The sequence below is a fragment of the Euprymna scolopes genome, chromosome 37 (genome assembly GCF_053919585.1).
Source record: "Euprymna scolopes isolate OS-2025 chromosome 37, ASM5391958v1, whole genome shotgun sequence".
NCBI classification, from domain to species: domain Eukaryota; kingdom Metazoa; phylum Mollusca; class Cephalopoda; order Sepiida; family Sepiolidae; genus Euprymna; species Euprymna scolopes.
In genome coordinates this window covers 31687535-31707864 of record NC_136518.1, presented here as the reverse complement: position 1 = coordinate 31707864, position 20330 = coordinate 31687535, and positions in this window count along the sequence as shown.

Sequence of the window (20330 nt, the reverse complement as noted above, 5' to 3'; positions counted from 1 at the left end):
ACAAAAATATTGTTTTATTGGTCGCAACTGTTCGTTAACCTATAAGATTGCACATTTCATATGTCGAGTACAGCAAGGTTTAACGTTGCATACGAAGTGAATGAAGGTTTTGTAACCGTCTCTCGTAGCCATGGCAACGGACTATTGTTGTGCTAATCATAAAACGTATGTCGTTTGCGTATAGTTAAATCTTGAACGTGAGAACGAAATGTTTTTATCCTGTTCACGGATCAATCCTAAAATTGAAATTTGTTACAGAATTTTTGCCAAATATGTAACAAAGTGAAGACATAGAAAATGAAAAGAAATTACAATGTTGCAAGAGTAGAAATGCCAAACTTTCGGTGCAAAATTTTGTGAATGTGCAATTTTTAATGTTCGGAAAAGACATTCTGCTAATCTGAAAATGGAAAAACTATGTCGTCTGGAAGAAATTAAACATTTTTTACACGAAAATATTTGTAAGCCTCTAATTTTGTACTGAAAATATTTGTAAGCCTCTAATTTTGTACTGAAAATATTTGTAAGCCTCTAATTTTGTACTGTAATCCGAACAAGAAATGAAGTTAATTCTATAATGTGGACAGACTATAATCGTATACCAATATAAACTAATTTAATGTGTAAGTCACGGTGAATCAATATTTGTAATTTTATAAAACTTTTCCTGATCTCAGGAGCAGTATTTTTACGGAGGGTTTCTGCTATGATAATTTGCTAAACTGATATATCGGTTAGATTGAAAATTGATCCATTAATGCCACGACAGAAATAATATTAGTATCGTGTTGTAGAATAAGCAGACAGCATTTCATTTTGACATTTAAAACAACTTTATTGAGTGTTGTTTGTAAAAATATGAAGGGAAAATGTGAGCGAAGAGTGTTAGTAAATGCATCCATGATTATGAACGAAGATGAAGGGTTAGAAAAATACCTTGTAAATAAGCGCAGAAATTAGGAACTCTTCATTTCTGGAAAATTTACAACAGTGCAGTAAATAATGGGCAATCAACAATTCCCCTACTATCCAGCAATCATGAGGTTGTTTGCGCGGCAAACTACTCCCTCCCTGATTTTCCTTTGCGGACAGAAACCATATTAGATAATCTGAAAATCATCCCTTCTCAGGTGCATTATGTCATAAAAAAACCTAGGCACCTCAAAAGCATGTGGACCTGCTGAGGTTGCTCCAGTTCTCTCCAAATTCAACAAAAGCCTAAACGAATCATGCTTCGATGACTCTTTGAAAACTACATGTGTTTACAAGAATTCTGGCGAAAGAACTGACTCATTAAATTAACGCCAAAGTATTTGAGTTCATATTAATCAAGGTCTAGTCCACCACCTTACAGTTGCTAAGCTTCTGTCCGACCATGAATATAGATTTAGGCTACTGCAGATATTCTAACGGTAATCTCTGAACGTATATACTATGAACCGGATAAGACAAGAAAGGGGAGGGCAGTGGCCCTAGATATATCTAAGGCTTTTGACGATCTTCTCAGGAAAATCAGATTCTGCAGTATTACTGGACGAATACTTAACATAATTAAATTCTTCTAAAATAAGAGAAGAGTTCAGGTTATCCTCGATGCTCGTATGTCTAAACAACATAATATAATACAGGTGTACCACAGGAGTCGATCCTTCGACCTTTATTATTCCTGATATTCATAAATGACCTCCTAGTCCCTGAGATGGGTATATTTGCTGACGACACAACGCTCTATAACAGGCATGAGAGGAACACGAATGAGCACATATCCACGGCAATCGCGGAAACCCTTGAGGAAGACCCTCAGTCTGTATTGAAATGGGGTCAAAATGGATGGTAACGTTCTATGCTGCCAAGACTAAGCTCCTTACCTTCAATAATTACAATAAACCTTCTCAGCCACCAATAGCTATAGCTAAAGATACATTATCTGAAAGAACTTCGTTCAAACTCCTTGGCTTAATGTTCACAGGGAATATTGTAACAGATACATCGATATCATTGTCAAGGCAGCTGCGAATAAGGTGGGATGTCTCTTCCGTGCTAGAAAGTTACTTACACTTGAAAGTATCCTGTACCGCTACAAATTCGCCCATTTATGGAGTATTGATGTCACACTTGGGCTAGTGCATCTGCTAATAGTCTCTCACTCCTGGACAGGGTTAACAAAACAGTCGTCAACTTAATAGGTTCTGAACTGTCATCTAAGCTTCAACATCTGTCCCATCGACAAAATATTGCATCCCTCTGCTTGTTTTACAAGTATTTTAATGGTAGATGCTCCGACGAACTACAAGCCCTTGTGGCCCCTCACTGTAAATACCACTGACAAACCCGACAAGCAGCAAAGTCCCACCTCTAGACAGTAGAGATCGCCAGATGTAAGAAAACCTTATATTCTAATAGTTTCTTACTCAGAACTCGTAGACATTGGACTGCCCTTCCAGGTTTCTGCTTTCTATCTGTACTGACATGCAGAAGTTCAAGTGCAATGTCAACAGATATCTTCCTACTCAACTCTCTAAATTGGATCCCTGATAATTATGTCCCTCATAGTAGCCCCCCCCTCTCACATCAAAGGGACAGCGCCTTATTCGGGGTGAAAATGCAATAAAAAAAGGAAGAAAGATGAGGCAATAATAAAGGAGTATGAATGCCCTGTTTGAACAAAGAAAAAGTGTTCATGTATAAAGTATGAAATTGAAATCAGCGCTATGGACATTTGTGTGCGTGCGCGTTCGCGCGTGTGTTATATTAAGTCAACGTGTGTGCAGCGGTTACCATACTGAATTTTAGAGTCTTCTTGTCGAAGTTGAACCTAGAGCCGGTGACTGGGAAGATTTCTGATGAATCCTAAGAGTGAAGATTATTGGTTGAAAAAAAGTTCCATAGAAAGACTCGACTCGCTGATGGTCTACTGAACAAAAAAGAGAAAGGGTCTAGTTGGTACTACCTTTTAGCAACTACGGTATGTACTCAGCACACCTGAAAGATAACCTGATTAGGCAAGCCAAATAGGAAGTTAAATTCCTGAATCAATCAGCGCCGAGATTAGCAATAAAGTACAGATTCAAAACCGTGTACCGCTAGTTTTCGTTGCTGCTTTTGTTGTGGTTGTATTACTGCTACAATATTATTTGAATATGTTCTGGCCTATATTAGATTGGTATGGGTTTGAGGCATACATTCGATTTGAAAGTCGTTATAAACAGACAAAGGGGCATACAGTGCTCCTCTTATATATATATATATATATAGATAGATAGATAGATAGATAGATAGATAGATAGAAAGATAGATAGATAGATAGATAGATAGATAGATAAGTAGCTTAAGAAACACAAATAACAGAAATGGAATTTAAATAATTTAGATTTATTTAAACTTACTTAGCAAATTAATCAGCCAGGTGCATAAAATATAGATGCTGCTACTAATAAATATTCCATATGTACTTTTATAAATAGTAAATATCCAAATTTTAACTTATTCGGATTATTAGTTTACAAAATATGGTTATTTAAATAAAATGAATACGTGTTATATGCGTTTGAAACCGAAACAACGCATTATTACAAAATAAATATTTATTTTATTTGAAATTTATATTGAAATTCATAAATATATTTCGAAGGAAACCTTCATCTTCAGTATGTTTAGCCATGTTGTTGCTGGGGCAGAGAATAAGCAAGTACAAGTACATTTGTTGTTTATACGGTAGTATTTTAAATCTCGGAACGGTGCGTTTGGTCATGTGGAATTCACATTAAGATTTTTGTTCCTTAGAAGTACTAGTTGAGTTTGAATAAAATGAATACGTATTATATACGTTAGAAGCCGAAACAACGCAAAATAAACAGACAAATTAAACAAAAATTGTAAGAAATGCCAACAAACTCAACAAATAGCCTCAGGTTTTCACTTAAATTATTTGTTTCTTCTGCTATCAGATGATGATGGTCGAGAGAGCCACTATTTTTTTTAGAATTCTACTTGAGGCAAATCTTGATAATAATTTATACAAAGTTTCACCAAGGGATCAGTAAATGTTGTTAGGCTTCTTGTTGTTCCATCAATTAATTTAAAAATTGCTCTAAATGCCAGTTCTTCGAGTGGAACCTGGAACTTGCAAAATTTGCATGTCTAAAAATAGAGCCAGAATACATAATAAATACCAATATATTATTTTATTTTCCACAAAAAAGGAAAATGTGAATCTATATTCAGGTGAATCTATAGAATTAATTTCATCTCCTTGTTAGGATGACAAATGCACACTATATGCTTTGTTTGACAATTTTCTATCTTGCACTTGCAAAGTCATAACACCTCAAGACAGGAAGTTTACAGTTACAAGAAGATATATCAGTCTATCTAGCTGTTGCTTCATTCTTTTCACCTTGGTTGCTGCAAGAGATTTTCCATAAATCTGTTTGGCCCTCTTATAGCAAAATACATTGACCTTCTGTTCTATATAACGTTCCCTTAATATGGGAAATTGTGGAGTGACTGCTTGCTAAATACTAATTATTTTCTTGGCATAGAAACATAGAAATCTCACTATTTTCTAAGTGGGGATAAATGGATAACTTGTCGTGAAGTTAGGGGTGTTATTTCATCCAAACGACAAGGTGGACCAGCAAATATTTGTGAACCACGGGTTAAAACTGAACGTCGTGCTTTTACTGACATTTTAATCTGAAAAGTAAAATAAATAAATGGATGATAACTGAATAAAACTGTTTTAGGCTATCTTCCCATTTCATATGTAAAAAAAATAAGTGTCAGTTATAAGAAATAATGAAAAATATTGTATAGTTGAATTAGATGTGTTTAAGAGAGAGGACTAGACCAAATCAGAGGCATAGTAGTGTTTAGTTTAGACATTTTTAGCAGACTTTAGCTTCTTCTTCGAGGACATGAATTTATCCATAATGAGATTCATTCTGACTGTAGCTGTGCCATTTTAAACGAGTGTTTAGAGTTTGAAAACCGGCGCTTGCGCATCTGTTACCATGCTATTTTTAATAGTATTTTTAAGTTAAAATTAATTTTTGTTTAATAAATTGTGAGGTGAAAGTACAGAATAGTTAAAACACACCCTTCCATCCTCCCCATGTCAAGAATGGATTTCTAAATAATAAAGTTATTTTAGCATAATAACATAGATGCACACGTACCGAAAAACCTTTAAAGCAGTTTCCTTAATTACTTATATTAATCTTTGTGAATTATCTGATTTTAAAACTATAATTTTAGAAGAAAAATGCTGTTTAAAAACAATTACTCCCTAAAAATAAAAGGAATAAAAATTTGCCACTAATTTTCTGCAAAGTATTTTTATTAACAAGAAAATATTGAAAATTTACGTGGTTATCTTTCGTAAAAAATGTGTAGAATAAAATTGTATCGGCTATATTTTAAAACATAAAACTGGAGTATTACTATATTTTAATAAAAATTTCAAATAGAATTCGATGTAAAATATTAGGTTGGTGCAAAAATAATGTCGTTTTTTGACGTTCAAACGACCGTCAAAAACGACATTATTTTTATACCAACCTAATAGAAAAACAAATTAAAAAAGATAAAATAAATATGTCTGAATTCACTGCAGACACTAAAAATATAATAATATCCATTTTAAACAAGTCTTTTCGTTTCTCCTTTCGAAATAATTAAACCTAATGTTTTTAAATTAAATAATAAATCTCATTAGCAATAACGAGCGTGTGTTTACAACGGTGAAATCTAAAATGTGCTCACCACGAAAAATGTTCCTGAAATGAAAACGCAAGGTTTGGTCGCTATTATTTAAAAAGCATAATTTTACCTTTACAGTTAATATTTATTTCATTAATTTATTATCCTCACTTATTTTATTTAAACATGTAGTTTAAAACTTGGATGTCTTCAAGTCCAACGTTAACAAATTCCTAATGAACCGCCCCTTAAGTAAACACTTCATCAAATCTCCACACTAACGTAATGTACTTGCAATAACCCTTATCCCTGAGTGGCTTCCGGGCCTTGATAAGTGGTGATCACTGTGTAAAAAAAAAACATATTTTAAATAATAATTCCATTTTCTTAACTGTACGGATTGTTTTGATAGCGAGAACTTCTTGACAATTCACCGAAAAACTCTTAATATTTTTCAACTTTAAAAGTCATTTCCTCAAGCAAAGATAATGATTTTGAAAGAAATATTTCGTGTAGGTCTTTTCTGTCAAACCCAAACTATCATCACCATTGCATCACCGGGGTTCCAAAATCGACCTCCCCTATTGTCCATAACAACAAAAGAAGATATAGAGATGGATCGTTCGAAGGTGAAAATAGAAGTGAAAAAAGTGAGAGGAGAAAGAGTTAAAAGAAATGAATTGTTTATATTTATCTGAATAAATCTACTGTGGGGTAAATCCAACTCGTGAAATGTGTCATTAATGGAGGCTAACCAAACAATAGTTTTATCCTGCAACGATTTCCTCATATATATATATATATATATATATATATATATATATATATATATATATATATATATATATATATATATATATATATATATATATATATATATAATCACTGTTCTGCGAAGTTTCAAAGGTAAAGAATCTGATAAGTGATTCTAGTGTAATTTGCAATGCAGAATCTAAAAGTCGTATTCATTTTGTTCAATCAGGTCACGTTTTTTTAAGATACGAGGTGGTAAAAATAATTAAAAACGACATTTAGTGATATTTATTCCCTTTAATTTTGGAAAAATGTTCTTGACAAAAGAAATAATTTTTCTTGGGTAGATAAAGAGGATATATTACAGAAAATCTAATCATGGATGAAGGGCCTCTCCAGTAACTTTCTTCTGCAGTGGGCAGTCACAACGTCTCGTTTCAAACACTAACAGTAGTCCGGCCTTGGTAGCATTCTTCCATAACACGAATATCCTGGTGGGAACGTTCTCCCTGTTCCTCACTGAAGTCACCACAGTTCTGAGAGAAATAGTCTAAGTGGTTTCCCTCACATTCTGCAGCAAAGTGGCCGATTTTGTCGCACTTAAAACATTGTAATTCATATCACACCCTTTGGACGTTTGTGCTATCAGGCCGTCCAGTTGTGCAGTCTTTGGCTATATGGTCCTGGCCACTACATCTAGAGCAGATGATTCCTGTTGATTTGTTGCTGGTAGAACTTCGAATTCACTTCGAAATGGCTGCGTGGCTGCAACAGTATCCTAAGCTTCATCTCGTGTGAATATCCTAGCTCGTGCAAACAAATCACCCATAGTCAAGGAAAGTTCATTAAAATGTCGTTAAGGAATTCGGTCACAAATGGTAGCTTCATTGAAGTCTCGAGCCCTTTCCCCGGGAATCCAGCTATTTCTACAAGTTGTTATATTTTGATGGCGTCCACATGTCCCCCAGCCCACTTGACTTGTTTATGCTTTGAATATGTAGTGAATGCCTCGTTTGCGAAAACCTCCTTTAACCTTCAATCAAGTCGAAGTTTGTCTGATGGCATCCATCCATCTCCAGATAGAGTTGGAGCGCATCCCCCTCCAAATATAACGGTAGAAGGCTTGACAAATCATCTATTTGCTGTAGTTTTGCAACAAATCGCACCTTTTTGAGCCAGGTCACCACGTCTCCATCGCCAATAGAACGCTTTATTACCTCACTGTTTTGACTTTATGTTTGTCATGCCTAGCAAATAAAAAAATATGGATAAATAAAAATAAGAAACCGAAATAGATCGAATAAAACTGAGATGTAAAAATAATAATAATATAAGAAAGGGAAAACTGGAAACGACGGAAGGCATGGAACTACCAAACCAAACAGAGATGAGGGCACTAGGGGAACAAGACGACTATAAATACTTGGGGATTCTGGAAGCAGACACCATCAAAGCACAGAAATGAAAGAGAGAACTGGAAAGGAATACCACAGGAGAATAAGAAAACTCCTGGAAATGTAACTATATAGCAGAAACCTAATAAAAGGTATAAATACATGGGCAGTATCACTAGTAAGATACTCTGGACTGTTCATCAAGTGGACATAAGAAGAACTGAGACAACGCAATCAGAAGACCAGGAAACTCATGACCATGCACAATGCACTACAGCCAAAGGATGATATTGACAGATTCTACATAAAAACAAAAATGGCGGGAGAGGACTGGTCGGCATAGAAGACTGTGTGAATGAATGTGTGTATGACACAAAAAAAAATGAACTAGAAAAATACATAATACAAAATGCTGAAAGGATAATTATGGCAGCGAGAAACACTGAAAAAAGAAAAAAAACAGAAAATAGAGAGACAAATGACAAAACAAAAAAAGAAAAAGGGAAGAAAAACAACTCCACGGAAGATTCATAAGAATGATAAAGGATGAGAATAACGAAAACACTTGGACATGGATGCGAAAAGGACATGTAAACCGAGAAACTGAATCCCTAATAACTGCAGCACAAGATAACTCGATAAGAACTAACCATATCAAAGCAAAGCTCGATAAAACACAAGAAAACAGCAAATGCAGACTCTGTGGACAAAGAGACGAAACGATAAAGCATATAGTAAGTGACTGCGGCAAACTGGCCCAAAAGGAATACAAAAACAGGCACAACCAAGTGGGGAGGGCAGTATACTGGCAATTATGCAAAAAAAAATGCATTTTGAACGTACAGACAAATGGTACAAGCATAAGCCCGCAACAGTACTTGAAAACGAGAACCACAAAATCCTATAAGACATGAACATACAGACGGACAAACCTATCCAAGCAAGAAGACCAACAGTCATAATAATTAACAAGAAAGAAAAATCCTGTCAAATCATAGATTTTGCTGTCCTAACTAAGCACAGGGTGAGTATGAAAGAAAAGGAAGAAACGGAGCAAATACACAGAGTTAGCCAGAGAGTTAAAAGGGATTTGGATGATGAAGAAAAACAAAATAATACCTATAATAGTATGAGCACTAGGAACAATTCCGAAAATCTTTGAAAAAGGAATGGAAGAAATTGGAATCAGAGGAATGGATACAAAGATGCAATGACTAACGATAATGAAAACGGCTGAAATATTAAGGCAACCCCTTGAATGTAGAGAATAATAAACATGAACCATATGCATAAGCCAGAAAACCTGCTGCAAGGGCGAAACAGGAAGAAGCCTTGAAGAACAATGAAGCTGCATATTAACAAGTTCTACATCCCCATCACACATCCCCTCACATTGTCCCATCACCGCCCTCCCCCCCCCCCCAAAAGTGTGATAACAAATAACCGAGAAGGGTCAAGGAGGATGGAAAGACCGAGCAGAGAGCGCTGACCAGACCTCCGCTGCACAAGCGCGAAGAGAACTGGGACCTTATGGAAGCTTAGTGCCACTCAAATTCCAGTATAGACCAATGGCCGCAGCCAGCTAGAAATCGGTGGTAGAGGCTGTTGCGATAACGCAAATTTATTTGCAAATGCTATCGAAGGAGGTGGAGAGTGCTGGACGTCTGGGGAGACTTGTTGTCACTCAGCTTCTAGGGAACACCACAGGTTTTTCAATCAGATCTTTGCCAACTCCCGATTTCAACTGTAATCTTCACGGACTGTTCTCTCTCTCTCTCTGTTGTCCAAAAAGGGGACTGCTCTGTGCTTTCCCTCTCATTCTTTTTCTCAGCCACCATTGTCCTTATATGCAAATTAATGCCATATGTGCTATAGACGAAAGTTTTTATTTTCTCTTTCCTTTCTTGATTCGGTCATCCGTCGCCGTCGCTTGTATAAGTCACGTTTTGCATTAATTTCACCATACTAGGATTCAAGATATCTACAAACTCCAATCTGAGCAATGTAGATTTCTTAGTCACTACTCTACACCTAATTATCACGACGCATGAACCTTTCTATAAACCAAATGAAACCTTAAACTACATAATTAAAGGATCTTGCCCTACAGTAGTCAAAAATATGATCATTAAGACCAGTAGAATGAATCTTTTATCTAATTCTATGTTTTTGCAACAAACAGCACCATATTACAACAAAGCAATCTGTAATGGCGGTTTGATAAATAAGATCACATACAAGTTCACTCATAACCAATCACCTAAAAGCAACCACAATAGAAAACAGAAAAATATTTGGTTCTCAACCACCTTCTCCCTTTAACACCAAGATACGATTAGGCCAGGAGAGAAATATTCTTTATTGAACTAAGAGAATATATGCACCATCTCATCATACAAGCAGAGATAAATTATATAAATAATCTAATATATAAAAGGCAAAATGGCGCGGGCGTTTGTGTATGTTCACGAAAGGCTTTTTGCTGCGGGCTTTTTGCTTCGGGCTTTTTGCTTCGGGCTTTTTGCTTCGGGCTTTTTGCTTCGGGCTTCTCGAGATCGTAATATCTCAGATTCGCATACGAACATCGTCTCCATTTTTTTTTTGTTTTTTTTTGTTTTTTGGATCGAGTTAAACAAAATCCCGTCGTTTCGGCTGTTTGGTTGTCTTCTCCACATAAATAAAGCGAAACTATTAGAACGCAATCGCCTAACCTTCCGGCCAGGTAGTAGGAACCCTTTCATACTGAGACAGTTACTATTTATTTGGATACTGCCAGAGTGCCCCCTTTTGGGGGAGCTGATTTTCCTCCATATTAAACTAATTTGCTTTCGCGGGTGGTTTAAAAGCAACGCTATTTCTGCAAGTCATCTTTGTATTTTCGATTGGCTACATTAAATTTGGAACGCTTTACACTTTCAGTCGCGTCATGTTTTCTTTCACTTTCTTTTCCGCCTTCGCGTCGCAGGTTCGAGCCTACCTGCCAACTACCACTTTTTTTTGCTCAACACACATATACAAACACTCGGACAACGTCGAGCACACAGGCTAGTAGGTATATAAATAAAACAAAATTAATACATGCTGAAATGAAATCAATGGATTATACACGTATAACGGAAAATTAAGAGACAAATAATCTTATAAAGTTCATGCGGTTTTTTGTTCTTTCTTCTTCTTTAAAGTGAATCAATTAAAAACAAAAAAGTTTCTAAAGATTTTGTCTTTTATTTGGAGATTTTTTTTCTGTTTTCAGAAATTGTCATGGAGATTGGCCGAGTGACCCATATTGTTCGGATCACATTTTATTCGCCCAGTTATGTCTTATGTTTGTTATTCCATTGGCTGACCAGACCTCCACCATAACCCATTAATAAAGATTTTCATCTTGTTTTTAGGTGTCTCTTTAGATGGAGGATTTTAGAAAAAAAATCGGTTATTTAATTCAGTTAATATAATAACGTTTTAAATTGATTTATTATTATTTACATTTATATTTTATACTTTATATTTATTATTTTATGTTTTTGTAGTTTATATTATTATAATTACTTTTATTTTGATTTTGATTTAACTAATTATTTTTAAATTTACTTTATTTAATAAATTGAAGTTATTTCTAATTTAGTTTATAGAATTTGAGTCGTTGGATTCAATTCATTTACTATATTATAATGTATTTTAATATATTTCATTATTATTCTCTTTAAAGTAATAAAATTAATTTTGTTATTTTTAATTCAAAATGCAACAGTTCCTTGAGGACAAAGTAACCTCATGGTGTTTTTTTTTGTTTACTCATGGCAAATTTATTATCCATTGTAAGATAGTGCCATTTAGAAAATTTTACCCTAAAATAATAATTAATGCGTGGCATTTGGAATAATTTGAAATTTTTTGCTTCATTTGATTAAGATATTTTTAATATTTGTGATAGAAAAAAAGAAATAGGTCATTAAAAATAGTTTATTATGTGAGTAATTTTAATTTAATTGTTAAAGGAAACCCTCTAATTCACGTTTTAATTATATTTGTATATGTTTTCTGTGTCTTCATTTCCTATTTATCGAAACAAGGCACATCTTATTAGCACGTGATTCAGGATGTACTCCCCGAATGTTGTATTGAATATTGAGCCGGGGCGACTCCGATAAAATCCAGGGGTGCACACACGCACATTTCATATGGATTTTGATCTACATTCTTGTGTCCTTTAAAAATGACCTGGATTGTAACTATCATCGAAAATAAAGAAAGGCTTATATTCCAGGTTGGGGAGTTAGAATTGCGTAACGCAAAATAAAGAAGAACAATTAAATATTTTAAATATTTATAGTTCAGGAATGTCGGTCGATTTCTGTATCAGACAGAGATAACATGAACAAGAGGGGAGAGTCGACAATGGTCCAGTGCGAGTGACAAATTCCGCTGTCGCCTGACACACACTTACCGCTAAATGCTTTTATTCTGTTCCGTCTCTCTCTCTCTTTCTCTTTCTCTTTCTCTATCTCTCTCTCCTGCCAAATGTCCAACAATGAATTGTAAATAAACTTGTATATTGACAAAATTTGTCTGTGTTGATTTTGAGAACATCGACAGAAAAATTGTCAGGTGTATATAATTTTGCAAGCTTTTGAAAAATGCAAACTAGAAAATTATATATGCATTCAGTAATGCAAGAGTTGTTACTTATCCTCTAGATATATTTTCCTGTTGTGTTAGTTTTCACATCAGCATTTGCTCCTGAACGAATGTTGGACTGCCATATCACAATCAGATAGGCCTTTTCGTACAATAAAATATTTAAAGTACGCGTATGAGGACAAGTAGAATCGTGGTACAATGATTGGATAGATGAATGTATCGCTGGTGAGAATGATATAAAAAGGTGCGAACAGTGAGCAGTAAAAGGTAATAAAAAGAGAGGACAGTAGATATGAAAATGCGATGAAAATGTAGTACCTGTTCTGTTCCCATTCAGAAGGGGAAATATTATTGAATGGTGCCACTTGTATTGCATTGAGAGTGCCCCCTCTCTAGGGTTAAGGGGGCACATAAAAATCGTGAAGAGAGGGATAAATAACGACAAAAAGGCAATGGTTGCGTTAAGATTACAATTCTATAATCTCAATAATTTAACATTGATAACTCAAACTGCTAATCCCTTTTCCGCTAATATCACAAAACGCAGACAATACCAAGTCAATTACTTTTTTCAGACAAACTATATATTTTCTTCATATAAGGAAAATAAAGAGTTAATCTTTTAATCATTGAATTTTAATATAAAATATTTATTTTATTACATAATAAAATATAGATTTTTGGTCATACCTCTCATTAATTTCACAGAGGAAATGCGTTTAATTTATCCACAATTGAAAGTCACTTTAGGAAGAGATAACGTCGTGTGTGTGAGAATTGTATATATGTGAGAAAGAAAGAGAGGGGAGAGAGATCAGCCATCTCCACGTGCTTTTCACAACAAAATGTTATAATCTCCATTTGTGTTGCTTAATCGATAGTAATCCAAATAATTAAACAAATAAAATTCAGTAACACAAATTTTAGAGTTTGCATCGTAGAATTTTCCTACGAAACTAATTGTCTTAAAAGTTTTTTCTCGATTTTTAACTTTACATGCATTTTTCCTTACATGTTTTGCGTTTTTACACATAAACATGCTTTTAGGTTTATTTCAACCTCCATATTAGTATAATTGAATTATTTTTTTTAATAAAAATTACAAAATATTAGACTGAAAAAATAATTTATCTGCAGTTATTAGATTATATTATGAATTACATTTTTGTTATTGACGCACATTTTCTTTAACTTTTCGTTTTTACCATTTAAAAGATCACGCGTAAAACATTAATGCGATACATGATTACATTTTTATACGGATACATCTTTAGGGCAATATTTTTTCCGATACAGAAATACGTAAATAGCTAAAAAAAAAAAAAATAGCCGAACCTTAACGAGCCGGCGTCGAAATCCAAACTTTCAACAGCAAAAAATATATACAATAATAAAACTTACCATATATATATATATATATATATATATATATATATATATATATATATATATATATATATATATATATATATATATATTACAGCAATTTATGTATTTTTATAGCAATTTATGTTGTTGTTGTTTTTTTTGCAATTTATGCATTTTTTATAGCAATTTGCGTATTTTTTTAAACAATTTATGTATTTTTTATAGCAATTTATGTATTTTTTGCTGAGAAAAATTAATGAATTTTTCCACGGAAAAGCTAATATTTTGTATAAATTTTGCTTTTAAAAATAAACTAAGGATTGTGAAAAGAAGATGAAACAACGATTTATGTGTTAGTTTTTAGTCTGCATTTTTATTCGTGCATCGCCAACAATATTTTAATTAAGTTGTTGCATTTTGTTTGGAGAAACTGTACATATATTTATTCATATGCTGTTATTATGATGAGATTTTCGTGGCAAAATTCGATGAATGTTTCGGGCGGTTGAATTGCCTGTGCTACATCTATGGAATTCATTTTAGTTTTTATCACTTTTCTACAATTATAGTCTTAAAGAATGAAACAATTTACAAGTTGTCGTCTGCTCTCGAACCTTCTAATTTGCTAATCACTTCGACATCTTTCAGTTGTTTTCAATAAATGATGCTGAACTGTCAACTTTCTTGGAGTCACCGATTTTTTTAAATAGATAAATTATAATGCATCTTAACAGTTTTATTTTATCCATTTTTTTTTGTAAACGTATGCTTATAATTTAGTTTAATTTAAATATGATAAAATATTATTTTTTAAGTATTAGAAACCATTACATGGGACAGTTACGCAATGCCGTGTAATTAGTACATACCTGAAGGTTTCGTTGATCTCGAAATTCTTCTGTAAATATAATGAACTTTTAATTATCTTTCAAAATAAATTTATTTATTTTTACCTGTTTATTGTCGAAATTACGTTCAATGATAATAAGTGTAGCAACCGCTTTGCCCAGCCGGAATAATTACCCGGCAGGAACATTTCACAGCGATCACCGCTTTGAAATACCCACGCATATGAAAAACAAACTGGTGAAAACATGACGATGTGATGCGACCACCGCACATATAAAAGAAAGGAACTATGTTACGGTCCCTCGCGTATGAATACAGTAAGCAGATTGAAACATTCGAGAAAGTCTGTATATAAAGATTAACCCGCAAAAATTTAAACAGCCCAGGTTGCTGTTTCACTAGTAACCATCACCGCTGCCGGGCTGCCCGTGGTTATCACATACGCCGACTTTGTCTATTTAGACGTAAAACAGCATCGTCAAGAACAGTCAGATTTTTTTCTCTTCATTTTCACAAGTTCGACACGTGCTCGAGTAAACTCCGTCTGCAGGAACCCCAGTCATGATTATACGCATGACAGGCATTAACTTTAATACCCAGCGTGGAAATTTACCACATCGAGCAAGGATTTAAACCTACTTTTAAACAACTTATTTCGAACTACTGTTCTTATGATACGAACACACACACCGACACACAAACACACAGACACACACACAAATACACACGCACAGACACACAGACAGACACACACACACACACACAGACACACACACATAAACACACAGACAGACAGACACACACACACACACACATACACACATGATATTCTTATCATGAAAAATCAGTAATTTAAAGCTTGTGCTATTTTCACCAAATCGTCACTCTTCAAATCTTTCATTATTGAACTTTTTTCCATTAAGAAAAACAATCTAAATTAATATTTCTAACACGTAAATAAATGTTGCTTATTTTCTAATAATTCACCGATTTCATGTTATTTGTCAGATGCCGTTATTTTCAGGATTTTATTTTTATTTCTTTATGTAAAGATGTAGATTGGTGAATCCTTTCTATTAATCGGCGATCTCGTAAATTTACCTTTAATGGTCCTGTGAATACACGCCTACAATTGGGGACTCCTGACTTTAATAAGAAAAAACAAAAAAATAGCAACACGTGACCTAATTTCTATAAATTGATAAATCCCAATTATGGATTGGTTACCGATCGCACATCTTACATAAGTAAATATTTCATTTCTCAGTTTTACATATATTTGATAATCTTCCTGCCTTGAGGATGCGGACAAATATATTTATTTCTATGGATGGAGACATAAATCGCGATGAATCGTATTTGTTGACTTTGTATATTAATGATGTTTTCCTTCATATAATGGAGAGGCAACGCCGGGTACTCAAGAGACTTCATACGTCATATGTCATCACGATATTGTCGTTATATTTTCATTTAGAATAAGGTACATCGTTACCTAAACGGTAAAGGGCTACTGTTTGTTATCGTGTCTAACAAGTAAGCTGTGGGAAGTTGTCTTTTCACATTACATTTGAACTTCAGCAGATTAGTACACCAGGGAAGCACAAAACAGGGAAAGAATTCCAAAGTCCAACCATCCGAGGGAATAAACTATTAGAGTAGATTTTCTAACGATCTCAACAGTTAAGGGCTCCGGATTTTACTGCTTATCAGGTAAGTCAGGTACGTCGAGGAGGAACAAATTCATCAGAGCACGTTCCATTAAAGTACTTGCAAAACAGGCACAGTTGTGGGACATTGTAGTGATGTGGCAGAGGGTGAAGTTTGACCGACACTGCTGGACTTTGAGACACTTTTTGAACCTTGTCTAAGAGTGAGAGTCCAATTGTAGATGCATCAGGCCAGATGTAGCAACAATATGCCATGCATGGGAAGATTGTGGTTCTGTTCAGATATAGAATGCTCCCTGGGGTGAGTAATGCTTTAGCACGGTAGAAAGGGCGACCTTCTTTGCGGTAGCCGTGGTAATGTCCCCGTATGTATTTATTCCAATTTATGTTGCTTGTGGATGTTAAGCCGACGAATTTGAATGATATACCCTCGGATAGGATATTATTTTTTATGGCAATCGTTGGTTGTGATGGATTTTGTAGCTATTAATGGAAAGATTAGTTTAAATAGAATTAAATCTTTTGTAGCTATTAATGGACAGATTAGTTTAAATAGAATTAAATCTTTTGTAGCTATTAATGGAAAGATTAGTTTAAATAGAATTAAATCTTTTGTAGCTATTAATGGACAGATTAGTTTAAATAGAATTAAATCTTTTGTAGCTATTAATGGACAGATTAGTTTAAATAGAATTAAATCTTTTGTAGCTATTAATGGAAAGATTAGTTTAAATAGAATTAAATCTTTTGTAGCTATTAATGGAAAGATTAGTTTAAATAGAATTAAATCTTTTGTAGCTATTAATGGACAGATTAGTTTAAATAGAATTAAATCTTTTGTAGCTATTAATGGAAAGATTAGTTTAAATAGAATTAAATCTTTTGTAGCTATTAATGGAAAGATTAGTTTAAATAGAATTAAATCTTTTGTAGCTATTAATGGAAAGATTAGTTTAAATAGAATTAAATCTTTTGTAGCTATTAATGGAAAGATTAGTTTAAATAGAATTAAATCTTTTGTAGCTATTAATGGAAAGATTAGTTTAAATAGAATTAAATCTTTTGTAGCTATTAATGGAAAGATTAGTTTAAATAGAATTAAATCTTTTGTAGCTATTAATGGAAAGATTAGTTTAAATAGGATTAAATCTTTTGTAGCTATTAATGGAAAGATTAGTTTAAATAGAATTAAATCTTTTGTAGCTATTAATGGAAAGATTAGTTTAAATAGAATTAAATCTTTTGTAGCTATTAATGGAAAGATTAGTTTAAATAGGATTAAATCTTTTGTAGCTATTAATGGAAAGATTAGTTTAAATAGAATTAAATCTTTTGTAGCTATTAATGGAAAGATTAGTTTAAATAGAATTAAATCTTTTGTAGCTATTAATGGAAAGATTAGTTTAAATAGGATTAAATCTTTTGTAGCTATTAATGGAAAGATTAGTTTAAATAGAATTAAATCTTTTGTAGCTATTAATGGACAGATTAGTTTAAATAGGATTAAATCTTTTGTAGCTATTAATGGAAAGATTAGTTTAAATAGGATTAAATCTTTTGTAGCTATTAATGGAAAGATTAGTTTAAATAGGATTAAATCTTTTGTAGCTATTAATGGAAAGATTAGTTTAAATAGAATTAAATCTTTTGTAGCTATTAATGGAAAGATTAGTTTAAATAGGATTAAATCTTTTGTAGCTATTAATGGAAAGATTAGTTTAAATAGGATTAAATCTTTTGTAGCTATTAATGGAAAGATTAGTTTAAATAGGATTAAATCTTTTGTAGCTATTAATGGAAAGATTAGTTTAAATAGGATTAAATCTTTTGTAGCTATTAATGGAAAGATTAGTTTAAATAGGATTAAATCTTTTGTAGCTATTAATGGAAAGATTAGTTTAAATAGAATTAAATCTTTTGTAGCTATTAATGGACAGATTAGTTTAAATAGGATTAAATCTTTTGTAGCTATTAATGGAAAGATTAGTTTAAATAGAATTAAATCTTTTGTAGCTATTAATGGACAGATTAGTTTAAATAGAATTAAATCTTTTGTAGCTATTAATGGACAGATTAGTTTAAATAGAATTAAATCTTTTGTAGCTATTAATGGACAGATTAGTTTAAATAGAATTAAATCTTTTGTAGCTATTAATGGAAAGATTAGTTTAAATAGAATTAAATCTTTTGTAGCTATTAATGGAAAGATTAGTTTAAATAGAATTAAATCTTTTGTAGCTATTAATGGACAGATTAGTTTAAATAGAATTAAATCTTTTGTAGCTATTAATGGAAAGATTAGTTTAAATAGAATTAAATCTTTTGTAGCTATTAATGGAAAGATTAGTTTAAATAGAATTAAATCTTTTGTAGCTATTAATGGAAAGATTAGTTTAAATAGAATTAAATCTTTTGTAGCTATTAATGGAAAGATTAGTTTAAATAGAATTAAATCTTTTGTAGCTATTAATGGAAAGATTAGTTTAAATAGAATTAAATCTTTTGTAGCTATTAATGGAAAGATTAGTTTAAATAGAATTAAATCTTTTGTAGCTATTAATGGAAAGATTAGTTTAAATAGGATTAAATCTTTTGTAGCTATTAATGGAAAGATTAGTTTAAATAGAATTAAATCTTTTGTAGCTATTAATGGAAAGATTAGTTTAAATAGAATTAAATCTTTTGTAGCTATTAATGGAAAGATTAGTTTAAATAGGATTAAATCTTTTGTAGCTATTAATGGAAAGATTAGTTTAAATAGAATTAAATCTTTTGTAGCTATTAATGGAAAGATTAGTTTAAATAGAATTAAATCTTTTGTAGCTATTAATGGAAAGATTAGTTTAAATAGGATTAAATCTTTTGTAGCTATTAATGGAAAGATTAGTTTAAATAGAATTAAATCTTTTGTAGCTATTAATGGACAGATTAGTTTAAATAGGATTAAATCTTTTGTAGCTATTAATGGAAAGATTAGTTTAAATAGGATTAAATCTTTTGTAGCTATTAATGGAAAGATTAGTTTAAATAGGATTAAATCTTTTGTAGCTATTAATGGAAAGATTAGTTTAAATAGAATTAAATCTTTTGTAGCTATTAATGGAAAGATTAGTTTAAATAGGATTAAATCTTTTGTAGCTATTAATGGAAAGATTAGTTTAAATAGGATTAAATCTTTTGTAGCTATTAATGGAAAGATTAGTTTAAATAGGATTAAATCTTTTGTAGCTATTAATGGAAAGATTAGTTTAAATAGGATTAAATCTTTTGTAGCTATTAATGGAAAGATTAGTTTAAATAGGATTAAATCTTTTGTAGCTATTAATGGAAAGATTAGTTTAAATAGAATTAAATCTTTTGTAGCTATTAATGGACAGATTAGTTTAAATAGGATTAAATCTTTTGTAGCTATTAATGGAAAGATTAGTTTAAATAGAATTAAATCTTTTGTAGCTATTAATGGAAAGATTATTTTAAATAGAATTAAATCCGACAATTTATGGCCCCATTCCATTACAGACTTAGAGTCGGTTTCTAGTATTTCTCCCATTGTCTTGGATATGTGTACATAAGTTTTCCCTTATGTCTATTATAAGGAGTGGTGTCGTAAGTTTACTAGGAGGGTCATTTATGAATATTAGGAACAATTAAGGGGCAAGAATGGACCCATGAGGTACACTTACAATAATATCATGCTTTTAGACGTGTTATATTGTGGCTGAGTTCGTGAAATCGGATAAATTCGGAAAATATAGGACGTTATTTGCACACAGGAAATACATAACTGCGCAATGTTTCGATTGTCGACCGAAATTACGTAAATCCAGTGAATCATTGTCCGTTCGATTTTATATGAACACAGAAACCAAACTACATTTTGACCTCTTACGTCAATGAACAAAACAAACAATGAAATTTGGTCAATATAAACAGAAGCACAACAAAAAACTAAGAG